Here is a 25,100-nt window from a genome sequence, read left to right as displayed (position 1 = left end):
ATCTGTAGGCAGGTTACTGTATATTATAAAGTATAATTTCCAGACGTGGTCATACACTGTCCTCAGTCAGAGCAACTATATTGACTCTTGTGATTTTTGACACAGGGGCGGTCAGTTGTGTTGATTTCAACCTGGCATTAATTAATGTTTACTGAATTAATTTAGATAAATATACACTATATCCAAATTATTAATAAATAAATATTTTTCATTCAAACCCTTCAGATTTTTAGTAAATAAAGATCTACAGATTATAGACATTAAATATAATATATAGATAATTTCAGACGCGTGGGTTTTATTGTTAAAGTTAAAGAATAAAAACTTGTCCAAGAAGCTCAATAAACACTGACATACAAACGGACACAATAACTCAGAATTCCGGCCAGAGGTCAAAGGTTCAAGGAAAAAGTTCATCCAATGGAAGTACAAAGCCGTCTTTCTCCTCCTCCCTCCTTCCATCCATCCCCCTCCGTGTCAGACCTTCTTCCATTCACATCATAGCCTCCGTTGTTACGTTTACTCTCAGTGATTCATTTCCCTGCAGTGTGGGGGCTGAGCTTCACCTCCTCTCCCCTGCCGTTGATGCTCATGTGATTTTTCCACCTACTCTACACCTGTTGTATCGCTGACTTCACGTCACTCATCTTTCTCACCTCCCTCCCCCCTGTTGATTCGCTCTTCCTTCAGTTTTTGGGCTCCGCCTTCTTTCTTACCTTTTCATGTTCTTCCTCTGGTTCATTTCCCACTTCCTCTTCAGTCCTTTTCAGCTCACTGCTCTTTTCTCCCGTCCTGCACTCCATCTCCAGCTCTCTCCTCTCTTACATCACTTCCATTCAAAAGAAAATCCATCCCTCCCTTCGTGGGCACACCCTCCCTCCCTCCCTGCCTCCCTCCCTCTCTGTGAGCTATAGTGACTCTGACATCATTACCCTTGTTGTGACAGGTTTCATTTGTACCCTGTGGACCTATACATCAGCCTGACTGATGGTCCGCGGCCCGGGGCCAGTAGCGCCCCTCCCAAACTGGAGCAGGGAAACAGACAGAGGGGTCCTTAAAACCATTCCAGTCTCACGCTGATATGTCAGACATACCACAGGTTCAAAACAGCTCTGAAACGCAGCCTGCTCTGAAGTCGCACTTTCTCTCAGACATACTGTTAAAAAATAAAAACTGATGTGGATAATCTATCGAAAGCCGATTAAAGTTAGAATCAAAACATGAATATGTTTCCTAAGAAAAGCGAGTGTTCAACGGCACTGAAGGAAAAAAGTAATTAAATGTCTTAAATCCACATTTTTAATCTGTTTTTAAAAGAGAATCTCTTCCTTTAGACTTTTTCTTTGGGAGGGGAAAGATTTAGTTTTCAGTGATTTAATCCCTTTAACAAATCCTATTTATCAGGTTACACTAACCTGAAGTTAATCTCTCATTAAGCTGATTTGATTATGATGCAAGAGTTGCCATCAATTGACTCTACTTAAAGGGAAATCATCCACTCTTGTTCCCCCTCGTACGCAGCAGTGCAGCAGTGCATCGCCCACAGATAGCCGGACTTGAGCAGCTACTGATCTGGAAAATAGGAAGAGCAAAAAGATGTGATTTTCACCTAAGAGGCACAAATGCATGAACAGTTTCTGGCCTCAAAACGTAAGGATGCCCTTACAGTAAAAAAGAAAAGATAACGGTTCAGTTTAAAATCTTGTATCAAGTGAATACCAGATTGAATTTGTCTTTAAATTAACATCAGTGTTTGAGGATGTGAAGATAGGCGGAGGTGAGAGACCAGCAGGTCTTCAGCAGATCCTTCTGAGGGTTAAAAACATCTCATTGGTCCTTAGTGTTCAACTTCCCAGCTAAACTCCTACAGACCGATTGACTTTTTTGTTCTAATTGTGATGGTTCTGTCATAAAAAAGCCACATTTTGATAACAGCAGTGGATGGACATTAAGGTTATCTTTGCATCTAGTTGCTTATGACAAGATAAAATAAATCACCCTGTACTTTCAAGTGTCTCTTGCCTCCATGGTTTACTACCAATGACTCTTCACCGCCGCCTGTAGGGGTCATGTCCTTAAGGACCGAGGCCCCGCTGCTGTAGACACCCATTATTTATCTATGTGGAGCAAAGCGACTCACAAAAACAAGGTAAAAACCAAGAAAACAGAGTCGACTTTACATGCTGCCCAACAATATATCGCTGTGTGCGACTGCAGTCAGCACTGGACTACGAATAAGAAATTCATGCCCACTCTCCATACCAATAATGTGTAGCACCACTAAAGGCTGTAAGAGCCTGTAATCAATCCATTTCCTCTGCATTGTAAATTCAGCCAATACCTTCAGACCGCTCACAGGCTCCATTGATCTGTGGTCATATTAATGTGCAGCCTGTGAGTGAGCCATCATCTTTGTGGCCAGACAAAAATTAATCCACTTGAGTTTGGAGCTTTTAATGATCAAGTTGCGCGGATCATTTAAGCCAGGAGAGCGCGCTATTGACAATTAACAATGTTAGTATGAAAATCTGAGGAGCCGTCGTCTTAAACGGACATGTGGAAAACAATCTAGCTACACAAACTATTATTGTTATTATTGTTATAGACCAAAAAGATGGCACCATTTTGGCAACAGGGTATTGTTATTCTTGTTATTATTGTTATAAACCAAAAAAGATGGCACCATTTTGGCAACAGGGGTTTAAATCTCAAGCTTTTGGCTTCAGCAATTGAATGCCCTTTCCCACGAGGGGGGGTCTGTGGTGCACAAGCCAGGTTGAGCAACTACTGGCAAATTCAATAATTTCAACACCAATTCTAAATGACACATGCACTTTCATTTAATTACATTGAAAACAAAGTTGTCCAACTCTATTTTATGGTTTAACTGTTCTATAAATAGCTTTTTTTTTCAAGGCTAAACTAACCTTAAAACCTTACACCCTGGCTCCTTCCTCCTTCTCAGGGTCTTTCTATCAGTAATAATCTTGGTTGTATAATTTAATTTCTTTTCACAAAAACAGATGCGTGAATTCAACACCTCGTTACAGTGTGTGTTGACGTTAGCTTTGTTGTGTCTAGCTGTTTGAGCTCGGACGTTCAACAACACCTGCTCGTATTTTTTTCAGTCTATAGACCTTGGAAAAACAACCACACATAGACCAATCATCTCCATTATCCAGGACTGTGGTGATAGCCTGCCTGTTCTCACAGGTGTTTCTGCTCATGGGGAAACATCTGCATACTGTACGATGAGTGTTGTAAGGGCCGCACATTCTTGTGTGTGAGTACATTCACCCCTGAGCTTTGTGTGTGTGTGTGTGTGTGTGTGTGTGTAGAGAGAGAGAGGGAGAGAGAGAGCTGGCCACACAGAAGACACATTAATCATTGTGTTTTTTCTCCCTCTGCTCTGTGCAGTGTGAGTTGAGGCCTGATGGATGGCTTGTCTCTCTGCCTGGATTCCAGCAGAAAGGCTGTAGCCTATCGACAGGCCAGAGACCCCTCGGGGGGATTCCCTTCTCTTACCCTACATGTCCCATATATCTCTGGGCTCTCAGTGTGGCTCCCCGTGTATTTATTCCACAGGAGGTCACATACTGCGTCTTTTTTTAAGCTTGCCAACCCTTACTCTGTGAAACACAATCGATTAAGTTTGCAGTAGGATTTCTTTAGACTTTTTTTACAACATTGCCCTGATTTTTAATGTTACTTAAACATCAAACATAACTCTTTTATGGCGATCAAATATTTAAACACTGTGATGTTTTCTTAATTTTATTGGGATTTGCTTGTGAGTTAGAAAAAACCCCCTCTCCTGATTGGTTTCCTAGCTCTGAGACGAGATTCTAAATGAATTGTTAACATGCATATTATGACTCATTACCGTTGAATGAAATCCCCAGTAAATGTTGCTAAGAATTTCATCACTGCACGACAGTCTTTGTACCAGGAAGCTTTAGCAGCGGTTATTATACCCCATTGGAATAGGCTGTAACGACAGTCTAACGCTACTGTGTGGTCACAGTTCTCACCAAACTGAGATATTACTTCATATTAAACACAGTCTTTTTATTGTGAAGTCATTTCTATTATTAATTATCTGATTTGTTTTTTTCTGATTTTTTTTTTGTTTCTCAATTTGCTGGAAATACTTCCTCAACAAGGTTTTCTCACAGTACGTGTTGATAAGAAACAAGAAGAAACAAAAAAATCTACTACAAACTCCGTGGTAGCCATGTTGGCCACTGTCAACAGCGAGTGACGAAGCAGTCTCTCCTCCTTCTGTCCTATGTGAGGATGCACACTCTGCCTTTCTGCACATGCTCAGTGCTACACTATCAGTTATCAGAGAATATGCAGAACTTCAGAGCTGGGATGTACATGGCTGGTCCAGAAAAATATGCAGAACTTCAGAGCAGGGATGTACATGGCTGGTCCAGAAAAATCATTTAAATTGGAGCGTTTCAATCAAAACGTCTCACTATAGAAAAGTTTGATGATCTATTCTACAGTAACTGAATCTCTTACAAATAAAAACCATCAAAACCACGATGATATCCTTTGTTAAGACATGAAAGTGTGGTCGACTCAGTATTTGTCCTATTTGGGTGAACGCTTTTGTTTTGAAAAATGTCCTGTTACTTTGTATTTGCTCTCCATTCCCAGGCTTTTCTTCCGACTCCATCTTTCACTGTAGTGTAAACAGCATAGAGAAAATGTACGATAACGCAGAGGGCAGCTGGGTTGGTTTTGCAAGCTGGCCGGTGCTCCCTTGACCTTCTTGTGGATTATTCCAGCACCTGTTGGTCCTTGTTGGCTGATGATTAATAATGCAGGACAGAATTAGCTCTGCTATTTTCTGAAGTGAGCTGAAGAGATGGGGCACAAGTAGGTAAGAGAGGAGTGTCTGGGCTGAGATATTTTGGTTCAAAAAGCCACAGTTCAGAGAGACGAATGAACATGAGACAAAGTGTGACACCACTCAGTCAAGAACAGGACGCAGGTGAAAAAAAAAAGTAGACGGATTTACAAACAGAAGCTTCTGAAACCTTTGCCTCCTGCAGTTATTCCCTCCATGGCTCTGTGTCTCCTCCCCCCACTCATGTCTCAGTCACTCAGCATTGTCATTCACCTAACCTTGGTGGCAGAGTTGAACGCTTCTTGGCGCCTGCCAGTTGTTCTTGGCACAGCATCGCGATGGGAATAAACTATGGCGCTTTCATGATGAGGCGCTTAGCAGATGTCTGGTGAACAGCTCGGAGAAAACTCCGAAGGACACGGAACCTTTGGGCTCTGTGATGGGATGTGCATGTTTATGCCTTGGGTTTAAAAAGTCAGACTTTGTAAAATGTCAAATTAGGACGGCAGATGTGTGAGCGGAGAGAGAGAGAGAGAGAGAGAGAGAGACGAAAACATAAAGCATTACAATCTGATGGCTCACACACAGAGAGAGGCTCAAGCCTGAAAGTCGCAGCCATTAGAGCGAGCACATTTATCTCTATATACTTCACAGTATCATACACCGCCCCGCCATGACTGATATCTGTGGCACCATTATGGCCTGCCTTCATGTGGAGGTGAATGGACAGTGACAGACACTTTGTCAATGCAGAGTGACACGATTGATCCTGACAGTCTGGACTGACGTGTCCTGAGAGCAAAACAATGACTGACTACATTACCAGGCACATATGAAAAATTTTAGCCCCGAGGGACGTTTCAGCCTTGAACATAATCGAGCCTGTCCACTGCCAAGGTGGATAGATTGCAACGAAGCGGGCCCAAACAGGGTTAGGATGCGGACAACGTACCAAATTCTATACTGCACGGTCCAGGCAAAAGAAGTACTTCTATTATACTTCTGTCACGCGGCCTGCTAGCTGGTGCAGTTTCTGCCTGTGAACAAAGGAAGAACAACATGTAGAAGTGCATTTTTAACTAAACACATTAAAATACTACAAACTGATTGTTTCACTTAAATAAAACAACAATTCACAATTTCTGAGCTAGCACCATGTAATGTAGTTTAATTTTTAATTTTTGTTTTTTTCTCACCCTGATTCTTGTTTCGTGTTGGTTATTTTTGGAACATTTAACGTCAACATGTTGTTGAATGATTATGTAAGAAATAAGTCCTGCCTGACACAAATACTGTTAAGTTTAAATTAAAGTCACCAGGGATTGGGGAATGGAAGGAGAGTGAGAGTCATTTGTCGGCTGTTGGACTTGGAGCCTGTGGCTCAGGTTAAACACTCCTGTCCTCCATCGACCTCACTGGTCCTGGAATCTCTGTTTTGTTTTGTTTTTTTTAATTGATTGGGATGTGACTGCTCTTACGAGGCATCACAATCAGATGTGAACAGTGAAGGTGGTGAGACCTCGTTCACACCCAGTACCTCACACTGGAGCTTTTACAGCTGTGATGTGTTTGTAATAGGCATGAGGTGAAAAATATGCACAACGCCTGCACGTCTAATGTCTTCCGTTTCCCAGAATGGAAGTTAATCAGGCTCTCAAAGCAGAGTGATAGAGGAGGAGGGGGCACGCCAGCCCAGTCTGAGGCCTGCACATATGCACAGGTGTAGAGTAGCATGTTCAAAATCAAGGCACATACGTAGCCTTGATTCATGCATTATTGATCAGCTCAGTTGATTTTATACACGTGTAAATATGCACATCTGTTCAGTGCAGCAGCGAAGGATTGTTACCAGAGAAAAGCAGAGGTTTTTCATGGCTGCCTTTCTCTCTGTTTTTTTTAAACGAAACCCTCTGCAACGAGTTGTTGACCTTCAAGGTCAAAGAGGAGTCTAAAATGACAAGATAAGAGCAGGGCATCGCTTTCAGACAAAGAGGTGACGGAGATAACATCGCATTCAGAGCTACATGAAACATTGATGTTCTGTTTAAGCTATGTTTTTATTTATAGTGATGTTTTTTCCCCCTTTTTTGTGAGAGCTTGTCTTCTTTTCATTATATTGAGACAAACTGCTGCGTGGCCGTGGAAGCTACTCTGCTGATTAACTCTTCGTGCATGGCTTTCTATCTGTTGGCATTTGATGTACGACATCTTTGTAAGGGCTTTGGTCGAACGCAATCATGGGCCCTTTCATTGCAGGGGCCCGCTCAGATTGCCTGCTAGTCCTCCAGGGAGGCCATCCTTCAGAAAATATTGACCGTTGGACAGTGAGCGGCTGTGTGTGTGAGAGAGTGTGTTTGTATGAGTAGGCCCGCTTTGATAGAGAAATTACAAATGCCTTTGTGTGTGTGTATATATGTTTGTGTGTGTGTGTTGTACCTGTCTGTCTATTTGGAAGAAAAAGGAATGAAACAGGCTCCCAGTGTGCAAAGGTCACGGATCTGGGAAAGGAAGAAGGAGAATTTTATTAACTTTAAATACAGTCTTGCAGTCAATGTTCCTGCTCCTTTTCTGTTTTCTACTTGGTATCTACACACAAAATATATAACAATCTGAAATATATATTTATATATACATATATATAAATATATATGTATGTATGTGTGTGTATGTCTGTGTAGAATTGGTATTCCTGAGCCTCTTGTTTTGATACAAAGAAACTTCATTTATTTGCTAACGACTGAATGCAAAACCAGAGGAATGTCAAATGAGTGTGTTTCATGAGTCTCTTCCTCCCCAGAGTCCATCTTTCAACTGCTGCCAACTGGGAACCAAGTCAATGGATTCTCTTTGTTAGACATGCAGTTTGTATTGGAAGTCAGGCTTCCAATACAAACTAGTTGTATTTTTTTTGGAAACTTCCACACACGTTATGTCATATTCATGGACCACAGCGGCCATTACACAGGCTAGGGGATACTTGGTTACACTGAGATCTTGGGTCTCCCATTGGGTCTAATTGACCCCTGACACCTTTATAGTCCAAACCTCATTTGCATTGTCCCTTGTTGGATATCAAGTGACAATAGAGTCAAGAAAGTCAGGGGTCAATCTGCAGCCGGGATTAAGGTTCAGACCAGGGTGAGTGGTGAAATAAATAATTTAAATATTGGTTGGACGTTTTTTCCAGATTACTGGAATTTAAATGTAGAGATTAAGTGAGATTTGTAGGCAACAAAAAATCAGTGAATTGAAACTAGAAGATTGTATATTTCATTACATTAACTTTAGAAAAAAAATAAGAATAAATAAAAAGTTTTGGAAGTACTACTAAACTGTAGTGTACTGTGCTGTACTATAAAACATTAGACTAGACAGTAATGTACTGTATTATACTATGATTTACTGTACTGTATTACATTAGAGTAGACTAGACTGTAATGTTCCATACAAAACTATATGTTACTGTACTGGTACTAGTCGTGTACCATTACTATATCACTACACTGTACTATACTACATCACACTGTACTTTAGGGCCAGTGTCTGTTTATGTGGGAATATTTAGAACGAGAGAATCGCAAAACGTTTTTGGGGAGAATATGTAAACCATTTTGACATTTTGTTGATAACGGAGCGAGGAGGTCACCGACTTACAGGAGCTCCACTTGTGGCTCACAATACCAGGCGAAGCCTCACATATTGGCACCCACGTCGGTGCCTCTCTGGACACGATGTGTGAAAAGTGTCCTGCTGTGTGGTCACTGACAGAGGCTATTTCTGTACGTGCTCTCGGACGGGGAGATAAGCAGGAAGTGAAGGGAGTGAGCCCTCATCACGGCGAGCATTTGAAATGACTCTTGTGAGAAAATATCTGAATTTCTTCATCAGGAGTATTGAAAGGTAAAGGTGAGATTAGCACCAGCAGCTTGTTCTTTTCACTGCTTACTCTTCTGAATATGAGGTTTGTTTCGTGTCGTTTAAGCCTCAAATCCAATCACTTTAGTCAAATGTGAGCGTTTAGATTTAATTTAATCACAAGGAATTTAATCTTCAGTGAAGGTATAAATGTGAGCCATGAACAATAACTGCAGAGAAAAGAATAATGAGTTTGACAAAAGTAGGCGGGGCCTGGTCACACTGTGAGCTATTAAGGAAGGTAAAGAGATGGGGAGCAGGTCTGCCTGTGACCATTCCAACGATGTCTGTGCTCGGTGTTTGTTCATGACGACGGGATATGATTTTACCCGTTTGAAATGAAAACCTGTGAAATCCAATATGTGGCAGTCAATGTTGATGGTGTGGTCAGAAGAGAAGACCACCAATAAATCAATGCATGCAGGTGAAACAAAAAGAATTTGTTAAAAAAAAATAAAAATAAAAATTGCCTTGTTATTGATCTCTTGATGTATTTATTTTAAATAATATTTTTAAGGAGGTTTAAAAATACAGTTTAAAACAGTTTAAAAAGGGCTCGACAAAACATAAATGTGTGTATGTGCTTGTGTGTGTGTGCTGTTTGTTAAACTTCTGAGGAGGTTTAAAAATACAGTTTAAAAAGGGCTAGACAATACATAAATGTGTGTATGTGCTTATGTGTGTGTGTGCTGTTTGTTAAACTTCCTTCTGGATTTTCACCGGCAGATTTTGAGCCATTCCACAAATCCCGTTTTTATTTATAATCCAACTGTGTGGCAGAGAGTCCCAATTCCACCATGTGTTCATCTGGGCAGATTTGGTCTGAGCACCTGCCTGATGCTGCTGTGCTCGCTGCAGATTTCACCTTTTTTTGTTGCGGTTCTTTATTTTCCATATGTGATCATTTATTTCTGCGTGCGTAAAGGTTAGAAAAGTAGTGTAGAGCGAAAGGTCAGAGCAGAAGGAAGAGATAAATATTTGTCAACGTCTGTGTGGTTTTTGTTTCTATTTTTACCAAATCAATACGTTATTCTGTTGTTTTCTAAATAATACTAATGCATCCATTCCAGTTTAAAAGCTTTTTTTTTTTTAAAGAAGGTAAATTAGCATTGCAGTCCCATACCAGGGATATGTTACCACTCATTTCTCTTCCTGAATAGATCTCTTTTGTAGAATACACAGAGCAGAATCGATTCATCTCTCTGTGTCAACGCTAACAGCTTCATAATGTAAAAGCTGGATTATGTCTAATCCCTTTGGATTTGATCTGCAGATTTGTCTATGCTACTTGCAGAAATAAAGTCATTTTTGTTGTTTTTTTATTTCCATATATACTCAGGATGCCCCTTTGTTCTCTGCAGCACTTCCTGGTTGCACTCAGCCGGGGCCCGATATCATATCACGTAATAGGATCTAATAGAGGTGGGAGACAGAGCGACGTAGAGAGATGTATTGGTTGTTGGAGGAGGGAGAGTGGGGCTCATTTGTCAAGCTGGTATCAGTGGGATCATAGAATTTGTCAGAGTCAATAACAAGACTCGGTTCACGTTGACAGACAAGACTCTATCATTCTGTTCTGGTGTCGTTTTTCACCCGGCATCATTGTCTTTATATTTGCTCCATATACAGGACTTTCTATAATTTGTTTGGGATGAGACGGACAAAATGAGCAGCTGAGCTGGGGAAAAACACTGAGAAGTATAGCCTGGTTCCATAAATAATAGCAGAGCAGCTTGGTTTAGACAGAAAAATCCCCTTCTTTGCTCAGAGTGTTTGAAGAGACAATATTGAATTTGGAGATAATGTGGTGCAGATGAAACACTGGCTGATCAGACGCCCATTAGCTGCATCCTGCTGCTCCTTCTTTTAAGTGGTTTTTCACTGTCCTCTTCCTCTCATGCACGCTCTTTTAAGTGTATTCATAATGAATGCAGGGAGATACAAATCTTTAAATAGGACTTTGAGTAGAAAAAGAGAAAAAAGAAAATAGACGCATCTTTGATGTCTGTGTTTTAACAAACCTTCCAAACGAAGCTTTAATGAGATTCCAAGACTAATAAATCAGCAGAAAAACTAAAAGTTCAAATATAGTTCCTACATTTACTTCCCCCTTCTCTCTCTCTCTCTCCCTCTCCCTCTCACAGTGGCTCTTCCATTTGTGTGTTTTTCACCCTGAGGTGTGTATGCTTATGCTCACTAGCGCTAGTTGCATTTTCCACCCAGTCTGACAGCTGCTTCCATAACATAATGATTACTGTTTGAGAAAAGTGCCTCCTGGGGAAGAGGAAGCAATGCTGCGGTTGAAAAATTATGTCCCCGCACAATTATGTGAAGACAGTGCAGGATCCCCCTGAATCCCATCTCCTCAGACCGGAATCCTTGGTCAACTGGCAAGAAGAATCGGGGGGAAAAATGCTTTTTGTTGGCTGCAGATTCAAGGTTGTTGAAGGTGGGCCAAGTATCACAGCTGTATCAGCGACCTGGCTACCACAGATCTGGGATCAGTGAAGCCCTCCCTTCACACATGTTTCTTTTTACATCTTTTACTTTTCCATTAAGGAAAATGAAGGCCACTTCAGGAGGACCAATCAAATGAAGAGTAGGTTTATACACATGTTTATTTTCTCTTTTCAAAGCAAACGGACTAAAATTTAGATCTGTCAAAATTAACACATGAACTACAATAATTAATCTGATTAAAATGTGTGTATATAATAATTTCACTGTCCATCCACTTCTCTACACAACCAGTACAAATGTTGTTATTTACACATGCTGTGGGGAAGTTTTCATTTCAATTGTCATTGCGATAAATTAGGATGACAATAAATCATGATTAATTGTGATTAATCCACAGCTACACTGTGATTAATCAGATTGAGCATTTTAATTGGTTGACAGCCCTACTAAAAATATCTCGTACCGTCTGCCAAATTTCCAAAGTCGCCTGAATGACATTTTGGTTGCAGGCTTAAAATCCGATTTAATCCTGTTTATGGGGTCAGGCAGGTGAAAATGGCACAGCAAGAACTAATTTGCACCAGTTTGGGGGAAAACGGCTCATCGAGTGTCTAAATTACTGATAAGGACGCAGGATTTCACCTAAATGCTGGCAGTTAGAAACTGAAGATGGACTTTACTATTTAAATGTGATCCACATTCCAGGTTTACCTTTCCACAAAAAATCCTTTACTTCCAGTAAGTTACAAAAAAACGAATTTGCAGGAAGAAACTTTTTCCACAAAGGCAATTGAATGTAGACTGTGAACCTGTCTCTGCTTCTGGCAAAAGAGAGCAAGAGAGAGAGAGAGAGAGAGAGAGAGAGAGAGGTTATGGGAAAACCGAGTCCTAGCTCTTGATGTTAAATCTGCTGCCTGGCGTAGCAGAGGCCACCGGCACAGCCGCTAGTGTTTCAAGTCTGATTAATCTTCGATTATGTTAATCTGGCAGCGCTTCTTTGGAGGGAAGCCACACAGCTCTGGACAGTCTGGTGTTTCTAACGTGTCTGAATCGGTTCTGCAGTTAATATTTCACTCAAGTTCAGGGCGTTCAAGTGTTTTGTCACAAAGTTTTTTTACTCCTCCTGTAGTAGTGAAAGTTGATTTCAATCCAGATCTAATTTCTGAGTCTGCAGTGTCTCCAGAACAAAAGCCCATTTAGGTGTGCGTTGGATCAAGGCTGTTATTATTCTTTGAAGAGACAAAAGCTAAAGAACGTCTGTTATTGTTTGAAGAGACAAAAGCTAAAGAACGTCAGGTAGCAGTGGACGCCCTGCGACACACCGTGGTCCTGTTCAGTAGGCAGCCTTTTCTCATTCATCACCAGTTTGAACAATGAATAGAAGATGTTAATGAAGGTCAAACGACAAAAAGAAAAATGCATACGCAGGGTTTACAACGAGATGGGGGGGGGGGTTAAATGCTTCACACACACACACAGGACATACACACACACACAAACTGATTTATTTTGCCCACTGCTCCTTAATGATTGGAGGAAATTTACTTTACATTGTCTCCTGTTTTTTCCTAGATAATTTTTTTTCTCTCTAAATACTTCCCACCTAATTAGGGTCTTTGTCTCTGCTGGATGAGGAAGGCTCCCATGATGCACCGTGTTCTCTGGTGTATTTAATCAGCTGTTTATTTTATTTATTTATCCAATCTTTTCTGCATATACTCACTTTATCTGTATACAAAAAATAAATAAGTAATTGTTGGAATTTTGGGGGTGGGAGAGAAAAAACTGCAGCTGAATCTTACTTTTAAACCTCATATTGGGCCACACTCTTGTAGTAGTGTTTTGTCTTCTTATATCAGTGGTTCTATTTCTGCAGAAGAAGATCAATCATTAAACCTCATGATGGTACGATACACCTGGAGGTGTCGCTGTATAAACAGTGGTGGGGAGTTTTCCTTCACTTGAAGAGTTTAAACCAACTTTGATTACAGTTCCATCATACTCAGGTCTGACTTTTGCAGGTTTTACATTTTGGACCGTTGGCCCCGGTGTCGCAGCGATTGATTAATTCAGAAGTTGCTATCTCAGTGCTTTGACACGTCTCCAGGCTGCAGGGAGACAGATCAAACCTGCCAACTTTTAGCTACACAGTATTTTTCTCTCTACATCAAGTCCGTCCTCCATCATCTTCAGAATGCAGGGCCCACAGCACCAGGCCTCACTTTCCAAGCGTTGCTGTGACACAACTGTAGTTGGATATCGCCCTGTGCAACCACAAGGCTTCGAGTTACTGTGGGTATTGGCCTAAATGGGCTTAAATTTTTAATTTGTGCGGGAGAAGAGAGATCACATCTGGGGAGGATAGCATATCTGTGATTTATTTAAGAAACCCACAGAGGGAGAGTTATTTTGAAGGCAGAGTGTTGGAAAGGGAAGTATCGTTGTGACACTGTGCCCACAGGACTGATAGGTAGACTTCACTCAACAGTGACCTTCGCTGCGACAACGTTCTATTTATGTTCCGGACCTCGGGGTGAAAACCATCGAGAACAGACACGGTTTCTCTTCCAACCTGAAGAACTTTTAAAATATTTATATAATACAGTAGATTTGAACTTTTGTTAGAACTCTAATTCCTGTTCCAATTTTCTGTTTCGGAGCAAAGTAATTCATCGGCCCCGTCGGCCTGCAGCCTGTCTCAACTTGTACGACGTTTGAAGACACACTTCACTGAAGAATGTCATTAAGAATTCCCATCTTTCCCGGGTCAAACACATCGTCACCTGCGTCGGCTGGAATGAGAGGTTGTGTTGCTGCGACTGGTCTCCCTCGTTCACTGGAGATGAAGCACCGAAGGGGTGACGTCACTGAACAAAAGACAGGAATCTACATAAGCACGAAAGCTGCCCCTTGTTCATGATGTTGGGGTGATACATGAGGAGGTGGGGTAAATGGGGTAAAGAGGGGGTTTAGAGGCCACCGCTGCTGCTGCTGCTGCTGCTGCTGTAGGCACGCTATCATGCAGTTTATCCTAATGAGCGTGGATTAGCGGGGATGATCCGGGCTTTACAGAGCCCCCCTCGCAGTCCAGTGGATCTGTGTCTGTGTTAGAGGGTGTGTGTATGTGTGTGTGTGTCTGCTGAAGGTGACATCATAGGACAGAATCATTTTAGCAGTAATTTCTCAGAATTGTGTTCATACACCAGTAGGTCGTTGTTCATGACCCGTAAAAGTCGACGTGTAAAATCACTTCAGAATTTGATGCATCCGTCCACCTTAAATCCCTGCCAATCAGAACACAGCGCGGCCGCCACCTCCTCCTTTACAGATGAGAATCAGAGCTGATTAATATTTCTCTGTGCTGATTTATACATTCATTTATTCACCAGCTGTCGTCTGCAGGAGGATAACAAAACATGTTTGTTAGTCTTTTACAAAGATCATCAACATTGTATAGACAGGGAGTTCAGACATTGGACTCAGAATGGTATTATATTGTTATAATTTCATGATTTAACTGCTGTGCTGTGTTTTTTTTCTATGCTCTGTTCATAATGGCTCCCCTCGAGGCCTGAGATTTTTTGAGTGCGTTGCTGCTCGCTGCACACTTCACAGCACAGCTGAGAGACTTCAGTGAAGCTTGAGGGTCGTCACCAGACTCAAATTTGCATTATTAAAAATTTGGTCTGTGCAGAGGAGCATGTGAAGGAGCTTTACGCCTTCCTTTTCTCAGCAGCCACTGCAGCCTCCCATGTGAGGGCGCTCAAAACCCAGTAGGTCTACAGTATGTACTCAGAAGACACCAGTAGACCTAACTTTGGAGAAGAGCAGGCGCTCTCAGCAAAAGCCGTTGTTTCTGTAAAAACAGAAATAGTTTCTGTGCAGGATTCCTGCGCGCTGATAAATAAAGGTGTGTTTTGGTGCCTCAGGAATTTGCTGTTTCACGCTGGTTGCCATGTCTTCTGCCCCTTCTAAATTGGATGACTGATGCCCTAGTTCTGGCCAGGAGGTCAAGCTAACAAGCTGACTTTTCCAACAGCGTCCTCGTCTCAGTTTGATGACACCCATGTCTTACCAGCCAATTCTTAATCTGGAGATTTGCAGCAACAGCATAAAGGGGTACCGGTGATATGTTTGCTGTCAGAATGAAATATGGGCCATTGTCAGAAAACAGTGATGGCATTCTCCGGCTAAACCCCCGGACCACTCACACAAGCTGCTGCGGGCGAGATGGAAATGGGAGGGTCAGACAGCAGTTTGAGTAGCAGCCATAAACATGTGGCCTGGGAGGTGATTTATCATAATTAATCCACTGTGTCCAGTCTGGACGGCCTTTAGTTCTTACCCCGTAACAATCCAGCTGAACACACACACAATCCTAACACCCCCACACCCTCCCACCCCAGACTGGGGAGCACATCTGTGACCACCTCGGCGCCTTTCCAGCCTAATGTCACAAACGTCCCTAGAGAAGGACGTGGAGGGGATTTAGCCCGTCTGTCTCTGTCTTGCCCCCCCCCCCCTTGTTAAATCCCTCCACCATCACAATAGAGGCAGCACTCTATTTTATCATGCTCATCATATCATGAACCATTAACACCAGAGCCTACAATAACATTATTTATGGAGGCATTAATATTAATATCGACCTGTGTGCTGCACACTGAGCTGATTTACTAAGCACTGAAATACCAGGATGTGTAGAGGAGGCAGGTGGACTAATTGAATATCAGTCACCTCACATCGCAGGCCGATAGGCAGACACACTCACCATTAAAGAAACACACACACACACACATACACACACACTCAAAGCACATGCAGGAATGTACAGTTCCTCAGCCATTATATAATACAACAGACAACACAGACATAGAAAGTGCTGGGTTTTTTTCATTAAGTTGTCCTTTTTACAAACTATGATTTAAAGTCACAGGAAGTGCAGTATCAGCAGAGAGTTTGTACTTACTGTGAAGAAGCAGGATTAGCCTAGCATCTTTAAAATATAGCTTCTCTCTCTCTTTTTTTTTTTTTTTGGTAGCTTCTCTCTCCCTTTTTTTTTTTTTTTGGTTTTGTCCCAACATTGTTGGAAGTGTAGAGGAGTGTGACGGAGCAGCTGTTTAGTCGATCTGTGCAGCACCAGCTGACTTCCTGTCATCGAACAGGAATTAGTAGGAGAAACGCCAAACTAGTATCAGATACTTCAGACAAATTCTCAGTCAGTATTGGCGAATACACAAATGAACATATGTACTTCTATTAGTTCATAAAAAAAATTGAATAAAAGCTGTTCAAAGAATTGGTGTAATTACAGTTCTGTTGTAGCGCCTCTGCAGGGCAAATGTAATAAGTAGGCCAAAATTGCTCCTAGACTGACTCATTTGGATTTCCATCAGAAAATGTAGAGCTCCTTTCCTCCTTTTTCCAAGAACAGTGACAGCATCACTGGCTCTGCTCTTTGTTAGCTTGTTAAGTTTAGCTTGACCTACTTAGCCAAACAGTGGAATTATTAACTCGACGATGACGAGCAGCTTATAACACGTGAACCGTAAACTAAATGTTAATGACGTCTTTACAGTAACCTGTTAAACTGTTAAAATGATATATTGTTATGGAGAGCATACATTAGTAAAACACATTGGTAATCCAGACAGAGTCTTCTGTTGCTCTGAATATCATCTGTAGTTAATTGGAATAGATTATAAAGACTAAATGACATTCATTACGTGTCATGATTATGGACTCATCAGAGCCCAAAGCAGCTGAGAGTCTAATGAAACGGCTGTTAGTGGAAACCGTCTTCTCCATTTGAGTGAATTTTCCCTTTTTTATCTATAATTTTTTTCTCCCGTATTCATCTTCATCCAGGCGAGCCGACCGAGTGCAATCAGACGGAGATGTTTTCAAGGTCATGACAAATACCTGAAAAGCACAGACACGCCGTCCGACTACATTCTATGACATTTACGTTGACACTTCATCAGCCGACCTGCAGACCGGCCTTTTTGTGCTACATGCCTTCTTTGAAAAGGCTTCAGCACCGCTGTTTCATAAAGGTTAGCATGCCTTAACATTTAGGAATCCTGCAAACTATAAGTGTTACATGGTCCCAGTGATCGGTTTAATCCATTCTATCAGTGTCTTCTTGCTCAGGTCAGGAATGTTAAAGGGAGTAAAACAGAGAGTGAGCGTCTGCTCGGTGGTGTACTGTAACTGAGAGAAAAATCAATGTTACATAATATCAAGTATGAAAACAAAGAAAGTGTGCTTTTCCAATAACTTGACGGCTTAATTCATGTTTTGGAATCCTCTCCCTGCCTTTCTTTAAATATCATTTTCATGGTCTACTTTCATCTCCTCCCCATGGCAAATGATCTGTCTCCATCTGATCAACCATCTTCATGTCTTACTTCACTACATCCATAAATCCTCTCAGGGGTTTTCCTCTTTTCCACCTGTCTGGCAGCTTCATCTCTGACATCCCTTGTCCAATTTATCTTCCTTCTCTCACTTAACATCATCATCAACCCTGCCTTTGGTACAGAAATGCTGAAATGATCGAAAGTTTAGTCAGGTTGTATCGACATGAACTCCTCCTGTTGGCTTTTTTCTTTTTTTATTTTAAGAAAAGAATAGAATACCTAGACTGAATATTTTACTGTCTTTCCACCCTGCTACCCTTCTCCTTCTTGGACTTTATTTGTTTCTCTGTCGTTGTCACCTAGTAAAATCACTTCTTCTCCTTAGTCAATTATTTGTAAAATGTAAGAAATAAGATGTTGCATGAAATGAAAAAACTAAAAGAATGTCTGATAATAAGACAGTTTCAAGTTTCTTCTATTTCAGTCTGAAAATTTACAAGCCATGAGAATTCCTTTTTTGTAGAATTCGGCATGAATTCTATTCCCAAAGAGAAAATAAGGATTAAATTATGTAATTTATTTTATTTTCATAATCCAACTGCTCTCTTTACTCATGTTGACAGTTTTGGACAGAACAGGTCGGCCTTGTTTTTCGACTGCTCGTCACGTCTGTGCCCAGTCTGTAGAGTTCGAGTCGGTTCCCTTCACTTTTGCTCTGAAATTCCAGTCATTTTCTGTCGTGTTGCTGGAGAGAATATACACGTACCCATTTCTGTGCAGGCATGTTTTCATTTCCCAGTTTGTCATGCACCATGATGCTCGGCCATCTGTCCCAGCACGGTGACTAAACCCGATGCCAATATGGTGCAGGGTCAAGAGAAAACAAACCTGGAGCTTTCTTTACACATGAGTGGACGGAGCATATCTTCACCAACTCTCCACAGAAACACTGCTCTAATGGAGTTTGAGCTTTTACCTGAACGCCTGAGTGCGAGAGCGAGGATGCATTGGCTCAATATCCACTATCGCAGATGTTGACTTTGGATAAGTTTTAGCTTCCGCGCTACCTCTTTATTCAGTCTGATTAATGGCGACTTGCCGTGTTAAGGGAGTGTCTCATGCGACAGAGGAAGCGGTAGTGCAACAGCGTGTGTGCTGTGAATAAATGCTGTACATTAAACAGATTCCTCCTCGCTTGTCTTGGCAGTCAGGCATGTGGGAGTGTGGCAGAATTGGCATCAAGTCCCTCCTTCAATTTTCACACTGGCACACAGGCTCACGCATGTTCATAAACACCATTAATTAAGACTCTTTTTTTTTCTGTTATCACAAACTTTCAATCAGTCGGTTCAAAATCGGTTCCACACAGTATTTTTCCACACACCCGCTCCCTCACCTCCTCTCTGTCCTCTACTTTTTGTTTCTTTCTTTTCAGCTGCAGATCCTTTTGCAGCCATGGTGTTAGTTGACACTGATTGGACAGTAAGGGCCTCACTGACCTCAGTGCTTTGTCAGTATGAAGAATCAGTTTGACCTTCGAGGTAATCACGTCCGTAGAGGATGCTGGGAGTCTGTGGCCAGTTAATGTTTTTTTTTCTCCGTGATCTTCAGCCGTAATTTTTGGGGAAGTAAAAAAAAATATTTGAAAGTCTTGAAACCATTTGGAGGTTTGGTGGCTATAAATGTAAACTGTAAACATGACTTGGTATAGTACTTTTCAGATTTAGGCAATTTACTTGATAAATACTTCAATCATTTCATTTATCATCTCTGACAGGACCACTCAGCAGATGTGGTTGTTCTAACTTTTGCCTCTGGCCCTGGTGTCTGATTGTCTTTCTATATGGGCATAACCCCGCCCTCACCCAGGCTTCAACTGCCCTAGCCACCCTATAATTAATTAAGCAGTATAAGATAAATAAAATGAATACAGTAATTATCAGTTTAATTTAAAAACAGAAAGTTCTTCTCGAGCCTCTTTAGTCAACGTCCTGGGAACAGTATGCCCACAGCTGAAAACATTATGAAAACAAAGATAAAATCTCAAATAAAACATATTTGAATCATCGTGGTGGATGTAGAAATACACTTCAACATTACTCCAAGCTGGTGCAATTTTGAGTTTATGAGTTTATGCTCATTTATATTAATGTCCAAATATAAGAGCAGTCTATTTAAAATGTGCAAATTAAAAAGACAAAACTGACCAAAAGGCAAAAAAACTAAAAACAAATGGTGGTGAATATGAAATAATACCTTGGAAATGATTCCAGCAGCCGCAGGTGTCTTCAGAACAGTGAGGTGATGGTTATGAGTTTTCAGAATTGTTCGCACAAAACTCCATTTATTAACATTATCTAATCAAGCCGCGCAGCGTCCGCTCACCAACACAGGCCTCTGCAGGCTGTTCATACTAATCGATCACGGCGCTATCACTCATTCCAGCCGTGATATTAATATCGTTATCTTGAAGGAGACTCTGGACGCTGGGTAATGATGAGCTCCTCTGACCTTTGAGTGGAGATAACCTTCCTCAGCAACTCCGTAGAAACTCCTCAGGGTGGATTCACGGCAGCCCACCGCTGCAGACCGCGGTTATTGACTGAATATTGAGTGAGCGTGAGAGGCAGCAGACGCCACGGCCTCCAGATGTGACCAAGAGGTGTCGCGTACCGGCGTAAAAGAATCTGTTTACGGTTTACACATGGTTAAAGGAACACTCACAGATTGACACACACACACACACACACATACACTCTCGTCTGCAAACGTATGCGTACATACGATCCATCTGAAACAGTGGGTCTGTTTCAGATGGAGGAGCTCGTTAAAGGTGTGGAGGATGAAAATAATCAAAAAAGCCAAGAGGGATTTCATGCAGATTTGCTCTTCACTGCTCTCAGGCAATCAGTGGCAAGCCTCCTCTTTGCCCGAGAACCGTCGTCCTGTGTGGTCACAAAGGCCAAGTAGAAAGAGAGAGAGAGAGGGTAAGAGATAGAGAGACACATAGGGAGAGAGAGTCAGCGTTTGTCGAATCACACTGACGGAGGCAGTTCATTTAAAAGTTCCTTTCATTAATGTTTCTCCTTCATTTTCCTTCCTTTTCTCCCTCTCCTTCTCCTCTCTCCCTTCCCCCTGATTTCACCGTCTTCTCTACAGGTACCAGTGACTGATAAAGAAGGAGAAGAGAAGAAGGAAGAAAGAAAAAAAGAAGATATGAAGTGACAGGTTCTTGAAAACAACCCAGCGGTAAGTAGACTCCCCGTCCCCTTCTGAAGAGCTCTGCACAGCGCTACGTCGTTTTAGCAGCGCTCTCCAGAACAGGTCTTAATACTTACATAATCCTGAGTGATCAGTGATCAGATATTTTCTAAAAAGATTGTAAGTGTGTTTATTTAAATTAATTTACTAATAAATAAAACGCAATTAGACAATGGTTTCCACATACAACAGGCTGAGCTGCCATCATAATTATCTGTATGGACATTTGAGGTAATTAAAGGTATAAATCTTTGATCATCAACTCGTGGCCTGCGGGCTAAATCTGGCCCTCAAAATCCATCCAATGCGGCCCACAACTGGATTTCAAAATAAACATCAAATAATAATGTTAGACATGAATGTAATGTAATGTAATTTTTTTGAGTGCCCAGCCCACAAGGTGTTCATCCAGAAAAGTTCTGGCTCTCCGACAAAGTATAATTGTTTACTCTAGCTCAGCCACACGAACCCAACCACTGATTTTGTTGCTGCACATTTTGTCGCCCGTCGCTGCTGCATTAAGTACAACTATAATCAACCTGTAAAAACAGCTCAGCCTACAGTCTGAAATTATAACTTCACTTCGTTTGTTTGAAAAAAGCAGTAAATTATAGGGCCTGGCGATGAACAGGGGATTTGTTTAATTATAGTCTGAATCAGCGTAAACTTTATTCAAAGGAACACACTGAGGGATTTTTGAGGGTCTGTTTCAGTGGGGAGAACTTTATTCAAAGGAACACACAGATTTTTGAGGGTCTGTTTCAGTGGGGAAAAAACTGACCAGTAAAGTTTTACCACACTTTTCCTGCTACTCCAGACAAATAAATGACTTCCTGTGTTTTCTTATCTCTTCTTCGTGTTGTTGTTATAATCATGAGATAAAAGCAGCAGCAGGGGCTTCGACAGGATGCAGTTTAGAGATGGCAGGCTGTAAACTAAGCAGCAGAGGAAGCAGACGACTACAGTACGATATCGGGAAAACAGTTATTATCACAGACCATCATCACCTATCATCAGCTTTGTAGGCTGGACTTTGGTGCAGTGTCCACACAAACTGAAACGACACGGGTGAAACGAGAGATTCGAAGACAAGACGAGACAAAGGGAAAATGTAGAAATTAAATTATTTGCAGTAGAGTCAGGCACAGCAATAGACCTGAGTGGCTCAAGCTGTGGTTTTTAAAATAAATACAGATATAAATCATCAAATATACACACTTTGTTTTACTTTCCTTTTTAATACAAGCATTCAAATGTGATCAGCTAGTTAGTATGTAATCATTTATTTATTCATGACAGAGCTGATGTGATGTTCTTCCTGTACATCCCTGCAGCAGTAGAGTGTATTAAACCCCGTTGAGGCTCAGCTTTGATCAGGCTCAGTGAGCTCGGTGATGATGAATAAATGAAGCAAAATGCAACACAAAAGTTGAAGTGGCAGTCGATCAGCATCGGGTGGGCTTGGAACATGAGCATCTGCGTGATGATTGGACAAAATGAGTTCAATTATTTTTAATGACAGGGCCTTTAGAAATGCATAGAAACATTTGTTGTGAATTCTATGCAGTGTTTGGAAGTTAGCAAGAGCTTAGTGACCTGACGTGATACGGAATAGAATAAAATAAAACAGAATTGAATTGGATAGCTCTTGTAGCTTTTGTTGTTATTGCAAAACACTGCAATGAAAAACAACTCACCGGCTACAGTAAAAATAACCAAAAATAACAATACACCAATAATTCCAGCCCGGAATAAGAAGTCAATGTGTAAAGCAGTGATGAAAAACAACTCACCGACTCCAGTAAAAATAACCAAAAATACACCAATAATTCCAGCCAGGAATAAGAAGTCAATGTGTAAAGCAGTAGACTAAGATTACATATGGTAGCTGTTATATTTAAATGACCGGGCCTAACATGAGCTCCTCTTGTTTCTCGGACCAGCAGCCACCACTCCTCTACTGTTTCACTCACCACCCAGAGTTAATTCTGAGCTGAAATAACCATACTTGACTCCGCTGCCACGGTGTACGGTGTGAAAAAATTCTCATTTCCATATCATCACGAGATCATTAGTGCTGCTGGCGGAGCAGCCGACACGCAGGAATTGGAGACCTCTCTCCATGTGGAATAGGGACGCCCGCCTCTTCTCACCTTGCCGCCGGGGGCTGCCATCCTCATATGAACAGCTGTACTTAGCATACTGAGCCACGGTGAAAGAGGGGCCTCGGTAACCTACGTCATTTGAAACAGAAATGTTGGAGAGAGGTGAAGCAGCATCGAGCATCACCACTGTAAACTCACCCAGGTAGAAACTGAGGGAGGATAACCAGGCGTCCACATTATCACTGATGGCTTTTTATTTCCTGACAGTGTGTCATTATGCACAAGCAACAGGATATGGCTTTTTAAAACTCTTCTCGCTGAATGTGCTAAATTCTCATACTCATTTCCAGGATTTATCCCTCCTCTTATGAAAAAAGTTTATTTAAACATAAAATACACTTAAGCCGTCATCTTTCTAAGCAATTAAAATGCCATTTGTCTGAAGTCACATCACTTATCTTTGTATGAATCATCCAAATCAACTTTAGCCGGAACAGGAATAAAAATTTAGTCTGGTAGTCAGCTGCGATAAAAAAAATGAGCAAGAAAAACAGCAAATAAAATCGGTAAATAAATTAGCTGGCGTAACAGTTAGCCTGTAATTTGGACAACTTTAAGAACAAAGGGCTGAATATAAATACTGAATAAACACATAAAATGTTCATGTAATGTAAAGATAAGAACTAAAAATGGTGCATTAACGTGACATCAAAATAAACGACTAAAGATATTGCTTATTAAATTGTCATCAGTAATGACACTGCGCCGACGAAAAATGAGGCTGGAGCCTGAAACTGAGACGTTTCTCACATTTTGATGAGACTGAAGGTAAAAATAAATATTTGTCTTCATACAGCAGCGGTGTGTCTCACTCTCTGACAAATAATCAGCCCTGGGTGTTTGGTTTTACCAATGACGGTAAACAAACACAATAAAAATAGATGGATGTGTATGAAAGGAGAAAAAACAAAACTTTATGTTAATGCTTTTTTGTTGTTGTTGTTAAATGTTTGTTTGGATGAGTCACAGCCCCTAAAAAGTGAACAGTCAAATTTTAGAATTAAATAAATAGTTTGGAAGTAAATAATTGATTTAGATAATCGAGAGCGAAGTGAAAATAGATGATTTTCCAAGGGACAGTGGTTGGGAATCAGGGGCAAAGGTTTGCAAAAAAAATAACAGTTAAGTTTAATATGTCCTGTTTCAAAACATTAGCCAGGAGTATTTGCCTACTACTACTACAAAAAAAAAATCGATTTCTTTGTAAAATGTACTACGTTTGTTTTGGTTCGTCTCAGCTCATAAGACCAAGTTCCTCAGTACTTTTCTTGCCTATGTCCTTGCGATCTAAACGAACCGTCTGCAGCAACTGTTGGCTGAGAATCAGAGGCAAAACTCTATGTAAAGGAGAGCAGTAGCCTTTTAGTGGCTCCCAGGACGTTGACGGTACAATTAAACAAAGCTCTGCTAATCTTTACAGCTGGTGTCGAGAGGCAGTGTGTTCTCACCGAGGACTGTTATCCGTAGTGCGGCACTGGGAGGCTGACAGGCGGGATAATGTTCCCCACAAGCTGCCGTCACTTTACAGCAGCGTCCTTACTGCTCACTGTATAAGAAGATCTGTAAAATACATCATAGAGAAACAAGTTAATTGACAAGAACAAATGTGCTACATTCATGCGTTCGTTACTACGTTAGGCATTTCTTTGATGTTGCAAGATAAAATACCTATTGGCGCTGTACTTAAAAGCAAATTCTTGTGTTTTTGTCAGCACGGGTCGTTCCAGGACTTGGAGGAATAGAAAAAAAAAGTTTTTGCTTGTTCTTTTCTCACAGTTTTGCAAAGTCATGCAAGAAACACTTAGGAAACTGATGTTTAAAACAAACCATGTGTCCTAAAAAGACAAGGATATACTGTGTATATTTTCAGGGTGGGATAGAGAGATGCTATCTTGGCTCTATTATTGCAGTCATTGCTGTATGGCTCCAGGCCATGCTGCCAAATCCAGAGGAGTGAGAGTGAATAGCACCGCGGCTCAGGCTTGCCAGTCCCTCTCAGGTTCTGGATGAGAGCACAATGCTGTGTGGGTGAATCTATTCTGTCCCGGACAGGGTACAGCATAAACACTGTCCAGGGAA

At 41.3% G+C, this 25,100-nt stretch overlaps 1 protein-coding gene across 6 annotated transcripts in view; it reads left to right on the top strand.

The window, feature by feature from the left end:
• ptprsa (protein tyrosine phosphatase receptor type Sa) overlaps window positions 1-25,100 on the top strand; it is a 190,519-nt gene that overhangs the window by 13,689 nt on the left and 151,730 nt on the right. For all 6 annotated transcript variants that reach the window (XM_025053177.1, XM_017042368.2, XM_017042384.2 and 3 more), the window contains exon 2: window positions 20,755-20,844. The gene's annotated coding sequence lies outside the window, so the exon portion shown is untranslated. The remainder of the gene's footprint in view (window positions 1-20,754; window positions 20,845-25,100) is intronic.

This window comes from Cynoglossus semilaevis, chromosome 2, assembly GCF_000523025.1.
Source record: "Cynoglossus semilaevis isolate Cse_v1.0 chromosome 2, Cse_v1.0, whole genome shotgun sequence".
NCBI lineage: Eukaryota > Metazoa > Chordata > Actinopteri > Pleuronectiformes > Cynoglossidae > Cynoglossus > Cynoglossus semilaevis.
The sequence above is the reverse complement of the archived record's forward strand: the minus strand, read 5'-3'. Positions and strand labels throughout refer to the sequence as shown.